This window comes from Miniopterus schreibersii, assembly GCF_964146895.1.
Source record: "Miniopterus schreibersii genome assembly, chromosome: 9".
NCBI classification, from domain to species: domain Eukaryota; kingdom Metazoa; phylum Chordata; class Mammalia; order Chiroptera; family Miniopteridae; genus Miniopterus; species Miniopterus schreibersii.
Window position 1 is genome coordinate 36,698,242 of NC_138118.1, and position 21,186 is coordinate 36,719,427.

The 21,186-nt window shown below is 36.0% G+C and overlaps 1 pseudogene across 1 annotated transcript in view; it reads left to right on the top strand.

Annotated features, from left to right (window-relative positions):
• The first annotated feature begins 6,772 nt into the window (after positions 1-6,772).
• Positions 6,773-21,186, top strand: part of LOC308562077 (large ribosomal subunit protein eL27 pseudogene) — a 71,749-nt pseudogene continuing 57,335 nt past the window's right edge. The window contains exon 1 of the transcript in view: positions 6,773-7,176. The product of the transcript in view is annotated as a large ribosomal subunit protein eL27 pseudogene (transcript). The remainder of the gene's footprint in view (positions 7,177-21,186) is intronic.

Consider the following 21,186-nt stretch of genomic DNA (forward strand, 5'->3'; position numbering starts at 1 on the left):
ACATGCAAAAGAATGAATCTGGTTTACAGTTTATCCTCATGTACAAAAATTAACTCAAAATAGATCATAAACCTAACTATGAGACCCAAAACAATAAGTTACATGGAAGAAAACATAGACACCAAACTTATGCACTTTGGTCGTAGAGACTATTTTATGAACATGACCCCAAAGTCAAGGGAAGTAAAGGCAAAAATAAAGAATGGGACTATATCAAACTAAAAAGCTTCTTCACAGCAAAAAACCCCGACAACAAAACAAAGAAGCAGCCAACCAGATAGGATATGATAATTGCAAACAGTAGCTCTGACAAAGGTTTAATTTCCAAAATATATAAAGAACTCATAAAACTTAACACCAAACAAACAACCCAATCAAAAAGTGGGCAGAGGATCTGAACAGACACCTCTTCCAAGAAGACATACAAACAGCCAATAGATATATGAAAATATGCTCACCCTCACTAGCCACAAGGGAAAAACAAATCCAAACTACAATGAGATACCACCTCACACCTGTTAGAGTGGCTATTATCAACAAGACAAGCAATAGCAAGTATTGGAGAGTTTTGGGAGAAAAGGAAATCCTCATTCGTTGCTGGTGGGAATGTAGACTGGTACAACCACTACAGTCTGGTGATTCCTCAAAAAATTAAGAATTGAGTTACCATATGACTCAGCAACCTCTCTCCTGTATATATACCCCCATAACTCAAAAACATGTATTCACAAAGATATATGAACCCCTATGTTCATTGCAGCATTATTCACGGTGGTTAAGACATGGAGACAACCAAACTGTCCCATGGTAGAGGACTGGATAAAGAAGATGTGGTACATGTACACAATAGAATACTACTCAGCCATAAGAAAGGATGAAATACTGCCATTTGCAACAACATGGATGGACCTTGAGAATATTATGCTAAATGAAATAAGTCAGTCAGAAAAAGCTAAAACCATATGATTTCACTCATATGTGGGATATAAATTTGAAACTTGTGGACACAAATAGCAGTGTGGTGGTTGCCAGAGGGAAGGGGTTGAGGGTTGAAGGAGGTCTTAATAAATGGTGATGGGAGAAAATATGACTTTGGGTGGTAGGCACACAGAGCAATATGAAGATCTTGCAACATAGAAATTTACACCTGAAACCTATATATTCATATTGATCATGTGACCCCAATGCATTTAATAAAAAAATAATAAAGTTCATTAATTTAAAAAGAAAGGTTTATCACAATAATTTGAAATAGCTTAATACCAGAAAATCTATCAATTTAATTTATTTCATTGAAGATAGAAAAAGCAGCCAATTAAAAAATATCACTGTATTATGTGAATAATTATAGAAAAAAATACTAACTTTCAGTGCCTTTTTATGATAAAATTCTCAAAAAATGACTGAAAGTATATTTTTACATCTGATAAAATCTGTTTCAAAAAGCTATAATAAGCATCAGTTTTAATTCATAAATATTAGATATATTTTGTTAATGTAGGGAACCACTTCCTGAAGGTTCTGACCAAAACAATAAGACATGAAAAAAAAGTAAGAGGCTTAAGGTTTGAGAAGAAAGAGACAGGAATCTTTTCTTATAATTATTTAAATAGAACCCTAGCAGAATTAGAACACTTATTGAATATTATGAATGTAAATCAAGTCACCAAATATAAGGTCATCTTATAAAAAATAATAACCCATTTTTATACTAATAATAATTGAGTAGACAACCTGACAGAAAATAGTATTTGCTTTACAAAAATAACAGCAACTATAAGACACCCAGGAATTAGACTCCTAACAAAGTGTGGGAGAAATTTTTTAAAAAGGAGGAAAAATGTAACACCTTATTAAAAGACCCAAAAGAAGGCTTGAGTAAATAGAAACTAATGACTCTTTCCATGGATAGGACAATTTAACATGTATTGATATCAATTCTTCTCAAATTAATCTGTACATTCAAAGCAATTCTAGGCAAAATTCAAGCAGACTTTGTTTAAGGAACTTGGAAAAGAGATTTCAAAGTTGATGTAAAAATAAGTGTGCTGGTTGTATTATCTACATTTTGAAAAGGAAAAGCAAAATGGTCCCAGGGTTTCGAGATGGTGTTATTAAGAACTACTAAAAATAAAAATTGATTACAAATGATGTGTTATTGGCATAAGAATAAAAAGAACCAGTGAAATAAAATAGAGGACCTATTATATATGGGAACTGGCACAAAAGTGATACCACACGTCAGGAAATAAAATATTACTTACTTAGTGAAAATTCTTAGGAAAACTGGCTCACTATATGAAGAAAAATAGAATTCATCACATAGTGAAATCCAGGTGATTAAATGTGAAAGGCAAAATACAAAACAGTAGAAGAAAATGCATACAAATATCTTTATGTCTTTTGGGTGAAAATTTATAACCCAGATCCCAAAATCATGAAATGTTTATCATAAAAAATTGTTGAATTCTAATACATTTAAAGTAAAGATTATTTTTTAAGGAAGGAATCTTAGACAAAGGTAGCAAATGGATAACAGACTAGGAGAAAATGTTTAATATAAATAAAATATTAATAATGCAATATAAAAGTAACACTTGAAAATCAACAAGAAAAAAACAAACTTCATAGAGAAATGGCTACAATTTAAATATAAGCAATACAAAGAAGAAGAAATCCAAGTGGCTAGCAAGTGGATGAATATATGCTTATTATCAATAATAATTAGCAAAGCACAATTAAAACCTTACATCCATCACAGTGGAAAAAATTAGAAAGTTTATGATACCAAGTGTTGTGCAGAAATGAGGAAAATGTTAATCATGCTCTACTGGTGGGAGTTCATATTTTTATAGCCATTCTGGAAAACTCTCAGTAATATTGATAATGTTGTATCTTGTGATTCAAAAATCTTTTCCTAATAATAGATCTTCAAAAAACTGTGGCTATAATATGTTATATACAGGGTTGTTGTGATGTAAGAGCAGTGATTTGGAGAAATCTAGGGATACCTGGTAAAGAGCAGTTGACAAATAAGATGGGATACTATACAGCAATCAGGAGCAATAAATTATCTATAGCCCCATGATCATGAAAACAATGTGGGATTAATAAAGTAAAAAATATAATTATATCTATCATGATAGCATTTAGACAAATTAAAAACATACATTAGAAAACTATTTTTTGAGGAAATATGCATATCCAAGGAGCTATATGAAGCACATTAAAATGATGACTTTATCTAGAGATTAATGGCAGTGGAGTATAAGGAAATGTTGAGAAAATAATGAAGTAAAACACAAGAAATGTTCTTGTTAAACTGATATTTAGTGTACCACAAACTGAGCAGTAATATGAACTCAAATCTTTGTATTGTATTTGTAGTACAAAAAAACAAAAAATCCAAATTATTGCTCCTCCCTTTGTTATGTTCTTTGAGGCTAAGTCACTTAACCCTTCACAGCTTTAGTTTCCTGATTTGAAAAAGGTGATGAAAATAACTACCTCATTCTCTAAAATTAGTATTAAATGAGATAAAGTGCAGTTAGCTCTTAGCACAGTACTGGAACATGGTAAATGCCAGTGTGTCAGCCATTGGGAGGCTGTCCATGGGTCTTACTAGTTTATGATAGAGTCCTTAGTGCCAACTAGGCCTGCTGTTTTCAGAACTGGTGGTGCCACCAGCCAGCTATGAACCTGCTCAAGTGATTTATACTCCTTAAGCCACAGGTCTATTAGTTGTACAATGGGCATAGAATAAAAGTTGTGAGCATCATTGACTTAGTGCATTCAGGCTACTATAACAAAAATATCATAGGCTTTGCTTATAAACAGCAGACATTTGTTTTTCACAGTCCTGGAGAATGGGAAGTCTAAGATCAAAGCACCAACAGATTTGGTGTCTGCTGAAACCTGCTTCTGGGTTCATAGATGACTGTCTTCTTACTGTGTCTTAATGTGAAGGAAAGGGGTGAGGGAACTCTCTGGGGCCTGTTTTATAAGGACACTAATTCCATTCATGAGGACTCCACCCTCATGGCCTAATCACCTTCCAAAGGCTCCATCTCCTAATGCCCTTACATTAGGGGTTAAGATTTAACATATGAAATTGAGGGCAGGGAACAAACATTCAGTCTATAGGAGTTATATACCATAAATGTAAACCAAGTTGTTCACTAAGAGCTGGCACAAAATAAGTGTCCTTTGAACAGTTATTATTTTTATTATTATTTATTATTAAAAGTATAAAACTTGAAAATTAGGTTCACCTAAACATTTTATTCAGGTGATAAAAAGTAAAAATAACAACAAATCAAGGCTTGATTTTCATTTTTTATTAATCTAATTCAATGGTTCTCAAAATTTTGGTCCCAGTTCTCCTTTACAGTATTATGTGGGCAATATTTATCAATATGCACCAAATTAATGATTTAAAATGAGACACTGAAAAATATTTATTAATTAATTCAGCTAATATAACAATGAGAAGCCATATCATGATAAAAATAATATATTATGAAAAATAATTGTACTTACTGAAACAAAAAGCATAGTGAGAAGAGAAACATTGTTTTATGTTTTTGCAAACTTCTTGTGTCTGGCTTAATAGAAAACAGCTGGAATCTTATATCTGCTTCTCTATTCAGTCTGTTAGGATATGTTGTTTTGGTTGAAGTATATAAAGAAAATTCAGCTTCATGCAGAGAAACATCACCTGAAAATCCTTAAGCACTGGGAAGCTACCTAGCTTCCAAAATTCTAATTTTTGGTTGAAAGCTCAAATTCTGTCATAACCAAGTATTGGAGGTTGTTTTCCTTGAAGTGACAAGTTTATTTTCAGGAACTTGTCTACTACATACCCAAGTCTGAATAACAAATGTTTCTCTTTCAGGTGTTCTTTTAAATAAAATGGTGTTTCATGAAAAAAGGGAGCTGATTCATCCAGCAACCCATTCACACAAGTCCTTTTCCTCAAGACAATCACTGTACCTCTGTATGCAACAAAGGGTTTTATGCATACTTCCCATTTTATCACACAGAATCTTTTTTAAAAGTATTCAAATATTAAGGTATGTAAATTAATTTTTAATACATCATCAAGGACATTTTAAATTGGTATTTTTTTGTATTGTGTGTGGTGGTGAAGAGTATATTTTGGTGCCAGTACATTAATTCATGCTATGGTGGCAACATTCTTACCCACCACTTATTCTACAAACTATACTTTGCTGTTATTTTGAAAATAGTTGTGGCCTTATGGACCCTTGGACCTGACCTTCAGCACTGTACATTTAATTTGTCGAAGTTATCATTTCCTTCTCGTTTCCCAAGGGAGTGCCTCCCATCTTTGAGATCCAATCTGTATCCATGTTGGCAATGTGAAGGAAAACCTAGAGGAGAAAACTGTTGAAAGTAGAAAGGTGAGAGAATAGTAAGAAGAAAAACGTGTTTGTAGGCAAATAGGTTTAAGTGGGCTCTATTACCCTTCCACATAAGAAAACTGAGCCTAAAATTCATAAACATGAATGTGAGTTTTGGCAAAGAAAATAAGTATAACCTGTGTACAATTCCTGCTGCTTTTACATGCAGTGAGCAATAGGGCCCACAGCAGTTAACCTCTGTTTAAGGCTGCTTTGCCACTGGCATCCAAGCTGCAGAAAGATCACAATTAATCTCCAATCCTGGTAGACCATTTTTCTGTCATTTAAAATAAAGATTCTATTAAGTAACAAGGGAAGGAGAAACCTGCACAATCATTAGGACTCTTTTTTAGGTCCAAATGTTTATTCCAAATATTGTTTTAAAAAGAACATAAATTCAAATATAATTTTAATTAAATTAAATTTATTTGGGTGACATTGGTTAATAAAATTATATAGGTTTCAAGTATACAATTCTATAATACATCATCTGTATATTGCATTTTGTGTTCACCACTTAAAATCAAATCTCCTCCTGTCTACCACACATCCAACTCCCTTTCTCTTTAGTACTTTTTAAATGCCCTCTTCTTAGTTTTCTTAACTTGAGGTGCCATTTAGGAAATTCTTACTGCCCACAACTAATTACTTTTGTTATTAATGTCCATTGTCAGGTTCAACATTACAAATCTCCATATTTCATAAATATATATGTCAGGCCTCACATTTATTTTGTTTTACCCTGCCCTTACCACTATCCCTCCCAGTTTCCCCATTGGACTCTGTCATTATTAGCTGCTTTGGTAATAAAGTTACAAATCACTTTTTATCGCTTCTTCACCTTATTTCTGCAAACAGCTACTGTACTAGGTTGATGTTACATTATATACCCCAAAGGGAGGGAGTATGACCAAATGCACAATTTCTAACAGATTTATTACATAACCAGACCACTGGGCCAATGAACCTATTTATCTTGTAGCACCAGGAGCTTAAAATATGCTACTATTCCCAAACTAGCAGCACTTCAGGAAAATGTCAATGTAGGAAACCCTCCCTGAGGGTGAGTAATCAGTTAAAATGTTTGACTCTTTAACAAAGGAGATAATGTATTTACATTGTTGTTTAATCATCAGGCGATTACAGAACACATTAAAATAAACCCTTTCCTTTATCACAAAAACCCCACTTCTCTGCACATACACAATAAGGAAAATGCCAAGAGCAATATCAAGTTCTATCTGCTTTTCTTATCAGTGATTCATGATTTGAGATTTTGTTTCATTTTAAAATTTGAGGGAAATGCAGTTCTTTCCTTTCTGCTCTAGGCCTGAGTGGTTACCTTCAAAATGGGCAAGTTTATGAAACCCCAGAAGGTGCTGCTGGTCCTGGCCAGACACTACTCCGGATGCAAAGCAGTCACCATGAAGAACATTTAGGATGGCACCTCAGATAGCCTCTACAGCCATGCTTTGGTGGCTGGAATTGACCACTATTCCCACAATGTGACAGCTGCCCTGGGCAAGAAGAAAATTGCCAAGATATCAAAGATCAAGTCTTTTGTGAAAGTTTATAACTACAATCACCTCATGCCCAGGAAGTACTCTGTGGATATCTCCTTGGACAAAACTGTCATCAACAAGGACATCTTCAGAGACCCTGCTCAGAAACACAAGTCCCGAGGGGAAGCCAAGGTCAAGTTCGAAGAGAGATACAAGACCGGCAAGAACAAATAGTTCTTCCAGAAGTTGGGGTTTTATTTATTTATTAATTTTTTAAAAAGTTTTGAAAAATATATCTTTATTGATTTCAGAGAGAGGAAGGGAGAGGGAGAGAGAGAGATAGAAACATCAGTGATGAGAGAGTCATCATTGATCAGCTGTCCCCTGCATGCCCCCGACTGGGGATTGAGCCCTCTCCTGGGCATGTGTCCTGACCAGGAAAGGAACTGCAATCTCCTGGATTCTAGGTCAATGCTCAACTGCTGAGCCATGCTTGGCAGGGCCAAAAGCTGCAGTTTTAGATCATTTTTGCTTCAGTCATTAAAAATACAAAAGATATAAAAATTTTTAAAAAATAAAATTTGACCTTGATTAGCATCAAGGAGACATATTGGTTGTGCTTCATCTCCTGCTGGGAAGACAGGTCTCTGGAGAATGACTCAGGAAAATCCATACTGAAAGGTGGAGAACTGGAGTTTTAGGCTGAGAGAGTATTCACCAGAGAGAATGTTTGGAAATGTTGATCTCAGAGCACGTAGAAAAAAGATGAACTTGCTCCTAGATCCAAGATCCATTCAAAAAAGGTAACTTGGCCCTAAGATGGAGGAAACTCTGACAAGACCCTGTGCTATTTTAACTTCAAAACTTCATTTATGTGGCTCAGAGTGAGCTTCTGCACTCTGGAACACTGGGTGGAAAGGTAGTCCAAAGGATAATCAAAAAGGAGTAGACAACTGATAGAAAGTGTGAGACGGTTTGGGTCTCCTCCCCATCTCCGCATTGTACTTTGGGAAATAGCATCAACAGTGTGGCTGTTGGTCTTTATTGTAAGAGAAGGGATTAGACTAAACATTAGTTTTGGTCTGGCACTTGAATTAAGTGAAGCCACTCACAAGGTCATTCTAGAGCTAACATAAGAATAGTAGTCTGATTTCCAATCCACTGCCTTTTCTGTGATGCTTCAGGAGGCAGAAAAACATCACAGTAGCAAAGGGAATGTACTCTGGAGGCACATGGCCTAGTGCCTCTGCTTAAGAACTAACCATGTGAGTGAGCTACTTATTTAACCTCCTTCTATATGAAAATGGTTAAATCTCCTGGGCATAACTCAAAAATCAAGCATAGTACATCACACATACACACTCAAAAAAGTCCTTAGTATTCTCATTATATAAAACCATCTTCATTAGCTTTGTTGAGGTCAGTGATCTCTCAAGTTCTCTTGTAACTATTTTCATGACTCTTGTTTTCATGAATGTGCTTTCATTTAATGAAATCATTAATTAATATACATTTTAACTGTATTTTCCTTATGTTAGATGCCATACTTTTAAAATAAGGAAGTTTAAACAATATGTAAAAGTCCACATAGAAAATAAAAAAAGAGCAAATTAAATGCAAAATAAGTAGAAGAAATAATAAGAATTTTTATTTATCTATCTATTTTTAAATTTTATTACTTAATTTTGTTTATTCAGTCTTACTAGGATGTTGGAAATTCTAATAATTTTTACTCTGTGCTTTTATATAATGAAAAACTTTATTTTGATATTCTGTTATTTGTTATCTAATTATAATTTTTGTTTTTATATTTGTTTTATATTTATTTTATTAAATTGATGGGGAATTGAGTTTTTCATAAAGTCTAACTGATATTTAAAATTTTTTTTTCAAATAGCTATATTCCCCTCAATAATTTAGTGAATAATTCATCTTTTTCTCACTTTTTGATGTTTAATCTATTGTACAAGAAATATATATGTGTTTTAGAGAAATCCATTTATCTGAATGTATTAACACAAGTTAATTGGTAAATCAGGAAAACTGATTATAGCAAAGGATAATAAAAAGTGTTTTTTACCCTCTTTAAATATTTCAGTATATTCATTTATTTGTCAATCTCCTAATACGGTTCCAGGGCCTTTTTGAGTAGATGTCCATTGATTGGAGTTCTCCATCCCCTTTCCTGTGCAAACTATGATATTACACCATTTATATTTTCTGGATTTAGTTATATTAAGTGGACAGATAATTTACAAAAACAAAGTAAGATTAGGATCTTTGTATGTTTATGATTTTTATTTTAGTGGCTTGGTTTTCTCTATCTTTCTATATCATTCAACATAGTTTTCAGTACAAAGACAGTTCCTCTTTCACACCCACACTTCATTGGTTCTGCACAATAATGAAATAAAGTAATTACAATACACAAATCTTCTGCATAAATAGGTTATAGAATGAGATCATTAACTTGGGAGGCAAATAACTACCAGTGGCAACATAATTTATATATATACTACACATATATACGTATATTATATATATATATATATATACACATATAATTTCAATTCCTGGGTGCTCCAGGTTCTAGGCATTGGTCATTTTGTTTTTAGAGGGAATGAAGCATGTTGGATTATGCAAAGTTCATTAAATGAGCTTTTTACAATCTGTACATAATATGTGTGTTTTTGTGTTTATATAGTCTGTTTGGGGCTGGCTACTCTTTTTTAATAATTTTCCAGTTTCCACATGAGTAAGTAGTATTTTAATTTTATCTTTATAATATGTTTTGTAGCTCTTAGAATAAGACCCTCTGCAGTTTTTTCTTTCACTGTTTTAATGACTCACACCTGTGAAATCTTCCAGGCAAATTTGAGGATAATTTAGAATAATTTTACAAGTTTCATGAAAAAAATCCTAATGAGACTTTATTTTTATTTATTGATTTGAGAGAGAGAGAGAGAATTTGTTGTTTCACTTATTTATCCATTCATTGGTTGATTCTTGTATGTGCTTTGACCAGATACAACCTTGCTGTGTCGGGTCGACACTCTAACCAACTGAGGTACTTGACCAGGGCTGAGATCTTGATTGCAATTGCATTAAGCCTATAAAATAACTGGAAAGAGTTAGTTTTTCTAGGCACATGTTATACCTCTTTTATTCAGATACCCTCAGTAATTTTGCTGTCTTCTTACTGTGTTGTTAATCTTCAGCCACTCCTTACCCTGAGGATACTATGATCAACCAGGCAACAGGATCTCAGCTCTGTAGGAGCTAAAGGTTTCCTAGCTCCTGTAGTTGGAACAGGGCTTCAGTGTCCTCTCTCCTCTCTCAGCAGTCTTCTTTTCCTTTCCTCCTGCCACCAGCACCCTTTGCCAGGCACCACTGTCAGAAATCTCTACATGAGCACCTTACTGTTATGTCATTTCCACTAAACTCAATTCAAAGCTTCTATATGCTTCAGACCAAACTCCTCTCTGGGAGATTTGCATTGTGATCAGGTTATTAGAGATGAAAAAACATTTCAAACTATGATAACACAATTACATACTGGGTTTTCAAATAAAGACAAAAAGCCTCGACCAGAGGAAAAGTCTTTGGCTTGTAAGTCAATATGCCCAATCCTGTTGCTATCCTGGGAAAGTTAGTTTTTGTCTCCCAATTTCAAGTTTCCTCTTGTGTAAAATGAGGGGGTGGGAGTCAATTAAAATTCCCTTTGGCTCCAGTATTTATAGTGAACAGAAGTCTGAGGCCACAAAACCTTAAGTTTAAGTACTACAGCTTTATTTTTTGACAATTCAACTCAATTTCTCTTTTGTACACCTAGTGTTCTGGTGGAAATACAATTCATCTAGATTTACTCATCCTTTTATTTCAGGAATGTGCTTATGTTCCAGAGTCTTCTGAGACTTTAGGTCAATGGGGGTAAGAAAGAGGGACATTGCTAGCACTTTGTACAGATAAGTAAAAGATGCTCCTTCTGGAAAGGTGCTTATTTATAAAGCACCTTTCCTCCCAACGGTGTTAGCTAGGGTCCAGTGGCAAGCAGGGCAGGGGATCCATTCTAGCCCTCAGTGGCCTCTGCAGTAAGCTTCCCTTTGGCAGTGAACAGCCAGCACTGTGAGGCTGGCAGCACTGATGGTGGGGGGCACCACATACATTGCCCCCTTGATTTACCCCTGTAATCAGAGTGTGGCAAGACTGCTGAGAGGTCTTGAGAAAGGGCCCTGTGCTCTGCTACCATAGCGGAGTCTGTGGGAGGTGGCCGGACCACAGGGATAGGATGGCCTGTTGCAGACATTTGGCTGACAACCTTGTAGAAATACCAATGACAAAGCTTTGCACAGTTTATTGCAAACACTAGTGGAACTCACAAAAGCTTCTCTGTAGTCTTGCCACCTACCTTCTCCAAGGCTATGCCTGGGATGTGGCCACAGTTTCTTTGCATTCTGTTCCCACCAATAATCTTGTTGCCCTCACTGTGCACACAGGATCTATCTTACAAGAGAGCCTGGCTGGGGAGGTTTAGTTTGTTGGAGTATTGTCCCATGCACCACTGATTCCTGGACAATGCACATACCTGGGTTGTGGGTTCGATCCCCAGTATGGGGGCATATGGATTCATGTTTCTCTCTCACATCAATGTTTCTCTCTGTCTCTTTCTCTCTCCCTTCCTCTCTTTAAGCATATTCTTGGGTGAGGATTAAAAAAAAAATAAAAGTGGGGAGGAGTATATTGATCTTTCCAAATATGCACTCGTTGAATTTAGTTGGATATTAGTAACTATTCCATTTTTGTAACTTCTCATTTTTAAAGACTTTATTTAGTGCGATGATCTTTTATATTATTCAGCCCCCTGGGCTAGTTTGTAAAGGAGGCAGGATAGACATATTTTTTAAAATTTATTGTTGAAAGTATTACAGATGTCCCCTCTTTTTACCCCATTGCCTCCATCCATGCTGCTCTGCGCCCTCCATTGCCTTCACTGCATTATTGTCTGTGTCCATGGGTTATGTATATATGCATATAAGTTCTTTGGTTAATTTCTTCCCACTCTCCAACCCTCCCCTTTCCATCTGAAATACAACTGTCTATTGCACGCTTCAACGTCTCTATTTTGTTCATCAATTTATTTTGTTCACTAGCTTCATCTTAAAGAAGACCCTTCAACATTTCATGTAACAGTGGTTTGGTGGTGATGAACTCCTTTAGTTTTTCTTGTCTGTGAAACTCAATCTAACCTTTGCTGGGTAGAGTAGTCTTGGTTGTATATCTTTGCTTTTCACCACTTTGAATATTTCTTGCCACTCCCTTCTGGCTTATAAAGTTTCTGTTGAGAAAGCAACTGACAGTTGTATGGGAGCTCCCTTGTAGGTAACTAACTGCTTTTCTCTTGCTGCTTTTAAGACTCTCTCTTTGTCTTTAACCTTTGGCATTTTAATTATGATGTGTCTTGGTGTGGGCCTCTTTGGGTTCATCTTGTTTAGGACTTGTATGTCTATATCTTTCCCCAGGTAAGAGAAGTTTTCTGTCATTATTTTTTCAAATAGGCTTTCAATTTCTTGTTCCCTCTCATCTCCTTCCAGCACCCCCATGATGCAAATGTTAGTATGTTTGAAGTTGTCCCAGGGACTCCTTACACAACCTTCATATTTTTGGATTATTTTTTCTTTTTGCTCTTCTGATTGGGTATTTTTTGCTTCCTCATATTCCAAATTGCTGATTTGATTCTCACCGTCCTCTACTCTACTGTTGATTCCCTGTAAATTATTCTTCATTTCAGTTAGTGTAGCTTTCATTTCTGACTGGTCCTTTTTTTTATATTGTTGGTATTCTCACTAATTTCCTTGAAATTCTTCTAACTTTCTTGAAATTCTCATTAAGTTCCTTGAATATCCTTATAACCATTGTTTTGAACTCTGTATCTAGTAGTTTGCTTCCTTCCATTTCATTCAGGTTTTTTTCTGGAGATTTCTTCTGTTCTTTCATTTGTGACATGTTTCTTTATCTCCCTATTTTGGCTGCTTCCCTGTGTTTGTTTCTACTTATTAGGTAGAGCTGCTTTCCTGAAATTGTTAGAGTGACCTTGTGCAGTAGATGTCTTGTAAGGCCCAGTGGGTCAGCCTCCCCAGTCACATGAGCTGGGCACTCTAGGTGCTCCCATGTGTGGGTTGTATACACTGTCCTATTTTAGTTGAGCCTTGATTGCTGTTGGCATCACTGGGAAGAACTGACCCCTGAGCCAATTGACTGTGAGGACCAGCTGCAACTACACTGGAAAAGCTGCTGTGCAGAAGCCGACCTTATGAAGCAGAATTTGTTTCAGTGGGGATTTGGTGCTCACCAAATCTGACCCTTGAGTGCATCACTCTTGTATGTGGTGAGGTTTTAATTTGGCATAGTAGATGCTGACTACTAGGTGGACTGTCTCTGGCACCTCCTGGGAGGTGCAGTCAGCCACTGCCTATGCTTTGTCAGGGGCCACTCAGCAAGAGCTACATAGCTATCTGTATATGGCTGCCACTTGTATTGGGCTTGTAGGTGCCCAGGAAAGTCCAAGCTCTGAACCAAGGCAGGCTGCCACTAGTGCCAGGCCTGGGACCACTTATCAAGAGATTTGGAGCATGCTGAGGTTAGCTGTTGCTTGTTTGAGAAATTTTAAGTAAGTCTGAAGCATGAACAAAAGAAGCCAGTTTTAGGAAAAAAAGCACTGGAAAAGGCTTGTATGACCCTGCAAGTAGGGAGGGGCAGGGTCTCTGGGAATCACCAGGGTGGGGTGAAAAGTGTGAGCCAGGTTGATACAAATTCAGATATAGCATCTTCCTGCTGGCTCTGTGGAGGGGTGGGCTGGTCAAAGGAACAACGGTCTCTGCCAGCACTTCAGTCTGGGAGAAAGCTGCCTCTCCAGCTCGTGCCCTTATTCCAGGCAAGTTAGTTCCTCCCCGAATGTCTCAGGTTATTTTCAAGCTGCTGACTCAATGCTGGAGCAAGTCCAAGCAAGTCCGTGTGCCAGCCCTTTAAGAGGAACTGCCTGGGGCCAGCAGCCTCAGTCCTCGTCACTGAGCCACAATCCCTGCTAGTTTTTACAGCCAGAAGTTATGTGGACTCTTCTTCCAGGCACTGGAACCCTGGGCTGGGAAGCCTGATATGGGGCTGGGACCCCTTGCTTCTCAAGAAAACCTCCACAGTCAAGATATCCCTCTTGATTTTAAACTACCCCATGTGGGTGTAAGACCAGCTGGTTCCGTGATTCTGTTCAGCATCTCTGCCCCCTCCTGCTGGTCTTAATGTGCTTCTTAATTCCCTAGTTGTAGGACTTCTGTTCAGCTAGATTTCAGGTGATTTTGAATGATGTTTGTTCTGAATTTCAATTGTAATTTTGATGTGGCTGATGGAGGTGACATGTACTGCATTTACCGATGCCACCATCTTGACCTGAAGCCCAGGATAGACATTTTTGTGTGCTTTTACAAAATGTCAGTTTCACCATGTAAAACTGCCATTTTGGGGGTCAAAATGGTCAAATGTTAGTAATTTTGATTTGACCTAAATAGAATTATGAAACATGGCACAATAAAAATATTAGAAATATCAATCTGCAATCCTCTTTTATTTTAAGTCTCTTTGACTTCCCTCATTTGATGGAGATGGTTGGTTCTAAGCTTACTGCCTCAGAGGATGGATGTGATAGGACAGAGTTCTCCCAAGGCCTTGGTGCTCATGCCCAAGCCCTTAGGGCAGTGATTTTCAACTGGAGTGGAAGCAGGACATTGGTTGTCACAACTGGGGGAATCAAGGGGGTGCTACAATCATCTAATGGGTAAAGGTCAATGATGCTGCTGAACATCCTACAATGCACAGGACATCCCCTTACTACAAAGAGGTATTTGGCCTGAAAGGTCACTATTGTTAAGGTTGAGAAAACCTCAGCTCAGGAGAATTTAGGAAACTTAGAAGTAAACAAAATATTCTGGAAAAACATCAAGGAAGGACAGATTCCCTCCTTCCCACACATCCTTCTTTTTCCATCAAGACTAGAAAAATATTATGTCAAACTAGGGGTGAGAAAGAGACAGGAGGCATCTTCTCTGTTCTCTAAGAATGTATTCAGAATTTGAGTACAGTGAGTATTAATGAAATTACAAAATCTGCTGGATAGGTTTTGTAAAACATTTCAGAATAAAGTATGAAATTAACTTTTCAGTTTGATTCATTGACAAGTGGTTTCCCTAATGCCACTTTCTCTAGGGTTTTTTGTTTGTTTGTTTGTTGTTTATTTATTAATATATCTTTATTGATTTCAGAGAGAGGAAAGGAGAGGGGAGAGAGAGATAGAAAGATCAATGATGAGAGAGTCATTGATCGGTTGCCTCCTGCATGCCCCAGACTGGGGATCAAGCCCACAACCCAGGCATGTGCCCTGGCTGGGAATCGAACTCTGATCGCCTGGATTCTAGGTCGACGTTCAACCTCTGAGCCACGACTGGCAGGGCATGGGTTTTTATGTTGCTATAGACAGGAATCATGTATCAGAAGAGAGCAATAATCTAGAAACACTTCCAGATTTCTAGAAGTATTTTGAATATCTCTTCTCTGAGTTTAACCTGCAATATTTTCAACTGCTCATATTTTGACATGTATTTATCTAACATAGACTTAACAAACAACCCTGTTGATTTATTAATCTAACACCTCAAACACAGATTTTGCACAGTTCTTCTCACTACTCTGGTATCTTTTCATGGCAACAGCTAAAATAAACTACTCTGGGGAATTATAATTGCCTTTAAAATTTAATCATACATTAGAAAAAGATTTAAAAGATTTGTGGTAGAAAATTACAAATGCAAAAGGATATATGCACCCCTATGTTCATAGCAGCCCAGTTTACAATAGCTAAGATCTGGAAACAGCCCAAGTGACCATCAGTAGATGAGTGGGTGACAAAGCAGTGGGACATATACACCATGGAATACTACGCAGCTGTAAAGAAGAAGAATCTCGTACCCTTTGGTACAGTATGGAAGGCCCTGGAGAATATTATGCTAAGTGAAATAAGCCAGGCAGAGAAAGACAAACATCACATGATCTCACTTATATGTAGAATCTAAAGAACTTAATAAATTGGTGAACAGAATAGATTCAATGACATGGAAGCATAGATCAGACTGAAGAATGTCAGAGGGGTGGAGGAGGGCGGGTGGGTGGAAGGGGATAGAGTAACCAAAGAATTTATATGCATATATGCACAACCCAAGGACATAGACAATGGTTGGGAGAGGGACTGGGGAGGGGGAAGGGAAGGGATGGAATGGGTCATTGGGAGAAAAAGGGACATCTGTAATATTTTAAACAAAAATAAAATTAAGAAAAAAAGAAAAAAATGTTAACTGACAAAAAAAAGGAAAATTACAAATGCAAGAATGCTGTGCACACTTAATTTAAATATTCAAATTAATATCTGTATCTATTTGCATAAAGGTTCTTATTTTTCTAAAGTAAAAATAAAAAACACAAAAAACTTTTGAGTGCTTTTAAACTAAAACAGGTGTGTGTGTGTGTGTGTGTGTGTGTGTGTGTGTGTGCGCGAGCGTGTTTTAAAGGTTTTACTTGGGATTGTGGAGTGGAAGGAGAAAGAGCAGAAATGGTACAAAATTTGTCCTGAAAAGTTACCTGTTTTGTTTGGGGTTTTTTAGGGGATATAAAAATTTTTCCCACTCTTGAATTTATATTAAAAAAAATGGAAGTGACCAGTGTTCTAAATGACTGTCTTTAAGGACACTTCTATTTCTGTAGAGAGATTCCAGCATAAGGCACAGTAACATTAGGTGTGAAGATTAGGCAATGGTGCATTAAATTTGATTTGTTAAACTTTTTGGAATTTTGTAAGCTAGTTTTTAATCACAGCCATTACTGAAATTAAATTATATAAACTCAGAATACATAATGTTAGAGACAAAGGTAATAACTACTGAAAGTACATCACTAATTATTTTATATTTTACTGTCATGTATTTTATCTGTAGGATGGATATGTATATAATATTATCTGAAATTGTTCTATTGTGCATCTCTTACTTACTCCATGTTTGCTGACATCATGATGGCAACTTAAAGTCAGCCATGGTGAGAGCATTTAAACCATGGAAACTGGCAAATGTTCTCTATAAATTAGACCTTCCTTCCCCTATCCTACTCTCTCTCTACCACTGTTAAACATTTACTAGCACACAAATGATAGTAATTGAGAAACTAAGGACTGACAGCGGTGGGTAGGGTAGGTGGGACCAGTTTATTAATCTCAGTGTCTTTGGCTCAGAGCACACTGCCAAGAACATAGTAGGCACTCAGTAATTACCAGGCTAATAAGAGAAAGTATGGTTCAACCATGCTATTTTCTACACTGTATAGTATTTCCTCAGATTTAATACTGGTTTTGCTTCAAGGCAGTAGAATAGGCTGAGTCACATTTGTATGACCTCCTAGCCCATTTCTCAACTTGGGTTATGGTTAGTTTTCTACAAAATGCATTCACACATAGATTGAGAAAAATTTTCTCATAATAAGTGAAGAAAAATGAGCTGTTATCATATAGAGCAGTAGCTTTTCATCTTTTAACTCAGATCTAACATAAGAAATACATTTTTAAGCATAATTCAGTACATGCATATATATAAAAATGTATGTACATAGATAAAATGAATCATTTGAATAAAATATTATTTAGCTTTATTGTGTGTAATGCACACAGGTTTTTAAATTCTATTTTATTTCATTATAGAGTGCTGTTCAAGGCTCTTTAAATTATTGACCCAACAATGAGTCAAAACCTACAAATTATTAAAAATATTCTTCTGGCAGGGTGAGAAAAAGTAATTTATTTATTTTATTCAGACATAACACATTAGTATCAACAATAAACATATAATTAATGGAAGAAATTAAATGCATAAAAACATTTATGAAACAAACAACAAAAAGAAACCACTAACAATATTCAGTCTAGTCACAGAGAATGTTAGCTTGCCACCAATACTATGCAATTTTCCCTCTTTGCCAATATAGTAATTTTTGATGATAAGTCTCTGTCCTCTTCAGGGATGTCCCAAACTTGGCAGTTTTAATCAGTGGCATTGTTAGGACTCTGTCTCATTAGATGTGTGTAATCCACTTGCTTTTAGAGTAAGATCCAGCAGTGATTCTTCATCTAGGAAACTCCCCAAGATGGCTACCAATTTTTCCCAACATGTTTTCACCTATGAGTAAACTTAACCAAAACCAAAACCACTTTCAGAATTCTAGGATAAGAACACTGGACAAAACCACAACCTGTGCCCAGCACCCTGCTGTCAATTCATAGCACCAGTGACTAACTGGCCACCCTGCAGCATTCCTGAACTACACTGTCTTTGCAAAACCCAACAGAATTTAGGGAAAACTTTATACTTATGAAAATATATGAAATGAAAAAGAAAATTGATTCATTTTGTCATTGGCTTAGGTCACATAAGTATACATTAAGGACATTATTCTGAAATGTAGATACATACCTAAGGGCAAGGTGGATTATCTGTTTTGATCACATACCTGATCAATCCATTGTAATAAATTAATTGTTCAAACTCTGCACCTTTAACTCCCTGTGTCTTTCTTCTCAAGTAGTACAATGCTTACTATTGATCTCTGCTCATGATCCACAGAGATTCTCACCCATGGTTGGTGATCATTGTGTAGAACTTTAGAGTCTTTTGTAAAAGGGAACCAGGATGATTCTGTCAGTAGCCAGTTTTCATCGAAGTCAATAGAACTCTGGAAAGTCTTTCCCACTGAGACAACAATGATGGCAAAAACTATTGCTTTTCAGGTGTTGTTGTTAAAGATAGCTTACTGAATGATTGCTGTGTGGGAGGATTTGAGGTTCCAATTCTTAATAAGAGAAAATTGCTTTGATTAATTATATTATATTATATATTATATATTATTATATTATATTATATTATATTATATTATATTATATTATATTATATTATATTATATTATATTATATTATATTATATATATTATATTAATGATATTATATTATATTATATTATATTATATTATAATTATATTATATTATTATTATATTATATTATTATTATTATTATGTCAGTAGGAACTTGGGAAATGCTTCAGGTGGCTAGAAAACAGGCCTAGAACTTCAAAACAAATGCTTGTATGGACTCAAGCATTCCGGGTTTTCCTGTGCTTAATATGTTACATTGCTATGTTGATACGTAATGTCACAGATGGTAATATTAGTCATGAAAGAACAAAGAAGCCAAGTTCATAGCCAAATGAAAGTTAAAAGGAGGGTACAAAAAGTGAACTTACCCCACAGACAGGTTTTTCTTATTGAAAACATCTTAAACACCTTCCCAAGATCCATGTGTTGGCAAGCAGATGGGGAAGACTGTAAATCTCCCAACTGGCTTAACTCCCACTCAAGAACTAAAGCAAGGAGTGTAGTGAAATCAAATTCAGCAATGAATGGATGATCCTAATTTAACAATGGGCAGTTTGCCCACAAATTCTCATGCAAACCAGTGGTGGCTTCCTCTTTTTTTAATTAACAACACAGCCTTTCCAACCAGAAGATTTAAATGTTTACTTCTGTTTGATTTACGTCATTTGCATTTCTTTTGATTCTAAAAAGAAATTAACCCCTTAGGCCTAGGAGGGTATCCTTTTGAAGAAATAGATGCAAAACCGGAAAAAAAATTACAAAGTGAAGCTCTCCATTTACTGCACCCATTTTGCCATCCAACTAAATAAGATGGCAGGTATTTTGAATGATAACAATAGTGGAGTAATTTATTTTCAATAGCCAATGTTTCTTGGAAAGCCATGAGGTACAGATCAAAACCTAGATTCAAATAATGCTATTACAAAAAATAAAAAATCTTTAAATCCCTAAGAAGGAAGAGCAGTAGATTTTGAGTCATGTAGAGTAACATAGAAGGTAAAATCCTTTCCACTTGAGAAATTACACAATAATTCTTCTCCCTCTCCTCTCATCTTTTAGATAAAATGTAGGAGGTTAAAAAAAGGGGGAGTATTTCACCTACTCAGTATATCTATTGTTGATTCATTTTGACAGATGCATACTTCTCATCTTAGGCACCTGGGCTGTGACTAAGAGGGCAAGATAGCTGACTCTGACTACAGAAGCTATATTTGGAGGCTGTAGCAACGGAGAAGGAGAGGGCTGACTTTGGTTCTGTAAGCGGTTGTAGTACAGGATAATTAGATGGAATTGTACACGGAAAAAATTTGTTAGAGTTACCAAAAATAATTCCTAACAAGAAGCCTGTTGTGTTTTGAAGTAGTCAAAGGGATGCAATGAATATTTCATTTCTTAAACATTTCTTAACAGAGAAAGGGATGCAGGAATAGAAAGTACATCTAAGAGCTATTTTCTGTTGGATAAGAGTGGAGATCATCTTTCTTGCCTTCATTACTGCCTCAACTAATAGGGTGGAGAGAGGGACAGCACACTGTAAACCACAACATGAAAGATCAGATCTTTGAATGTGAATGGTAGAAATAAATCTTATTTCTGAGCCTTAGACAGTGGAAAAATAAATGCTCTTGACTTTTTCTGTTACTTAGCTTCCTTTATCAGATCATTCTGCTGCAAATGCTAAAGATATTCTAGAAAAATAAGTAGTATATTTTGAGTTTATTGATATTGAGTGCAGACAGTTTATGGAGCATAAAAAAAATAGTACTCGTGAAGTTTTGAGAATTAAGGTGATCTGGTGGTCTTTGGTCATAAGGGATACCTAAAGAAAAGGTGCCATTCCAGAAGAAGAGAGCATGGGCTTTGAGATCTGGTTCTGTTCACACCAAAATCATTTAGTTAAATCAGACTTTATATACAATGGTTTATCTGACTAAATGTTTATTTACATTTTAACTGGTTGTTTGGATTTTACATTCACTCTCACTGATGTGACTACTTCAGAAACTGGCTAAACTATCTTTCTGTGTATTACAGAGCACTCTCAGATTTGAATATGCATAAGAGCACCTGTAGAGATTTTGCTAAATTGCAAATTCCAGTTCAGTAGGTACGGGGATGTAGTCTGAGATTATGCATTTCCAACAAGCTCCTATGAGACACTGATACAGCTGGTCTGTGGACCACATTTTTAGTAGTAAGATATTACATCACTGCCTGTTCTTAATCCCATTCTTCTGTGGATACAAACCAG